At 33.8% G+C, this 2900-nt stretch overlaps 1 protein-coding gene across 1 annotated transcript in view; it reads left to right on the top strand.

The window, feature by feature from the left end:
- The first annotated feature begins 1770 nt into the window (after positions 1-1770).
- The window catches only part of LOC111088474, a 14159-nt gene continuing 13029 nt past the window's right edge, over positions 1771-2900 (top strand). Inside the window, exon 1 of the mRNA XM_022398721.1 lies at positions 1771-2234. The gene's annotated coding sequence lies outside the window, so the exon portion shown is untranslated. The remainder of the gene's footprint in view (positions 2235-2900) is intronic.

Raw genomic sequence — 2900 nt, 5'->3', positions numbered from 1 at the left:
AAAATACAAATAACGTGATTATAAAGATTTCAGCTTGTTTGATCACGACAGCTCTAAAAGAATTACGCAGATTATTTATTGTTCTAATTGAATATTTTGAATTTTTATAGTATTATTTCTAAAACGAAAATAGAATCTACAAATGAAAACAGTTTTAAAAACGCCCAAATTTCCTTATCGTTTCCCATAATGCTAAATCCATAGTTTTGAGTGTTCGAACTGGTTTTTAACAGAAACAAAAAATCATAGAGTAATGAATGACACACCAAAATATATCAGCAAGGCAACATGAGGAGCGATTGAAAGGCGAGGTCGAAGGTCGAAAAATATGCGTCAGTATAGTGAGGCAAAACGATATATTACTGTGAAGTTGGACTATTTAAATAATGATTTCATGTATGGGGTTTTGTTTTATTCTTGTTACGTGTTTTATAATACATGGAATGAATCTCATTTTACTCCCTAAATGTAACTGTAAATGCCTGATATGTATACAAGTGTCATGTTTGTAAATTTAAATTTTGCACAAAATGAAAGATGACACGGTCGTTGATCTTTGGAATAGAACTCTGTGTTTATCATCAAGTGTGAGTACAGTCACATGTATATATATATATATATATAATGCTGGTTTACTTGTTTTGCCTTTAGAAACCACTTACACACTTACACGATAGCAAAGTGACCTATATGTCACGTGAAACATTTGCACTCACAAAATAATTTGCCAATCACGGGAAAAAAGGCGTGGGGGTGGGGGAGGGAATGTTTGTCGTTTCGGGCACTTGCGTAATGCTACACTGCTCTAACCGTGTCTAATTTTGAACTGAAAGACTAAAAGGGATTCAGCTAAGTTACTCAATAGCACCTACACCACCTGTCGGGCTACTCTCATCAAATAGTGGGATTTGATCGTCACTATTATAACGCACCCACGGCACACTAAACACTATGTCCTGCCCAGCTATTTGGAAATTGTAAAAACTTAAGTTTCTCAGCTTGTTGTTGTCGTAAAACACTAATTATTGTGTTTGAGATTCGGTAAAATTTTGCCCATCAAGTTTTTTCATACCTTACAAAATAATTCTGAAACACAATTGTTTAAAAATAACGTCTAATTTCGGAAAAGCTAACAATGTAAGGGGCCTAATGCCAGTTCTAATACTTTTCTTCCTTTCTTTTTTCTTTGTGAAATCCCCCTCAGTAGCACAGCGGTGAGCTGCAAACTTATAGCTCTAAAAACCTTGGTTGGCACAGCACAGGTAGCCCTTTGTGTAGTTTTGTGCTTAACCATAAACAAACAAAAAATTTTGTGAAACACCCACGTGAACAGTATATTTTCCCTAACGAGTGATTAACACCTGGCTGGTTCCAACATTTCGAAACTTTAATATTCAGAGCTTTCAGTAAAACAAAAAAAAGCAAATTATGAAAAAAGAACATTTTATTTCAGTGTCACTAAATTATTATCGGAGAAACAAGAGAACGTTTAATTTTAGTTCCCTGTTAAGACAGCACTGATTATATACGTATAGGGTGTTTCCATGCAAGAGTTCTTGAAGTTCAATGAAGTTTGACCAGGCATATTAAAAAGAAGAAGAAGAAAGAAAAAAAAACCTCAACACCATCATTTGCTAAACGACAAGGCGTTTTGGAAGAAATAGCACGAAGTGTAATCCAATCAGAGAAAACGGGCTCCCACTATTGGTGTAGAGTAGGTTTACTGGCCTCGCTTCAACTTGACTTGATAACTTGTTATCTCGCATGTTCTATTCCACAGACTCGTTTATCTGGAACGTTGAGATTAGTTCTAAATCCACTGAGCTATACTTAAAACCTGGTCAACTGTAAACTACTGCGTCACTTCTGTTACTTGTGTCACCAGTTCAGTTTGTGTCTCAGGTCTTCTGTTGTAAATATGGAGAATTTTTATTGTTACCATCAACCCTACTATTACTATCAATACTTTTGATAGGTTATTTTTCACACAGCTTACATGCATAGCAAGAGCCAAGGGCGATTTTTTTCACCGTCTCATTGGATACAGTTGAAAAGACAACAAATGAAACCTGTTCTCTTGGTCGATTTGAAAGCAAGCACTTACTTCCCTTGTTGGCAACAAAAAGAAACAAGGTTCGCCTAAAATCTTTTTCGGTGAGATTCATAAATGGATCTTAAGATTTAATACCAGCTCAAGCCACAAGGTGAAGCTACAAATGCACTCTCATAATGACGTGAGTATTATTTCACCTCTATGGTATTTGTGCTAAAACGCTCAAAAATTAAAGATAAATAACTATTTTGAAACGAATTTGTTGGCGTACTATTTTGAAAACGTAAGTTATTGTAGATATTTGTGAAATGTCACAGTATTTTATGAATTAAATATCATCACAACTGAGTTGTTTCTTACAATGCATGATTTATATTCTTAGTTTCACTGCAATTTGGGGAAAGGTTTTTATAATATGCAAAACAGACTTCTTCTTATTTTTTAAAATTATACGTATTTTTAATGAGGTGAACAAAATTCTTAAAAATATTTTAAATTTCCAAACAATATAATTACATATTTTAACATTTAATTAATTCCAGAATAATTTATTAAAATTGTAGCACTTCCGGGCAATATAAAGTTTTAAAAAATGTTCATGGTAGTGAATAAAGGTGAAAAAAGAAGATGATTTTAAAGAACACGTAGAAATTAGGCTTAACTGCTAGTTTTTGTAACTGAAATTTCTTTATTGTTTTTTGTTGTTGTTTTTTTTCAGAAAGAGCTTTAGTTTAATACAGCCTTTGGATATGATATTAAAACCGACTGCAACCGCAACACGTTATTCTATTGTTTGCTTGGTTTGAATTTCGCGCAAAGCTACACGAGGGCTATCTACGCTAGCCGT

Source organism: Limulus polyphemus, unplaced genomic scaffold (genome assembly GCF_000517525.1).
Source record: "Limulus polyphemus unplaced genomic scaffold, Limulus_polyphemus-2.1.2 Scaffold3841, whole genome shotgun sequence".
Taxonomy (NCBI): domain Eukaryota; kingdom Metazoa; phylum Arthropoda; class Merostomata; order Xiphosura; family Limulidae; genus Limulus; species Limulus polyphemus.
Note: the sequence above shows the minus strand (reverse complement) of the source record. Positions and strands in the feature narration are given on the sequence as shown.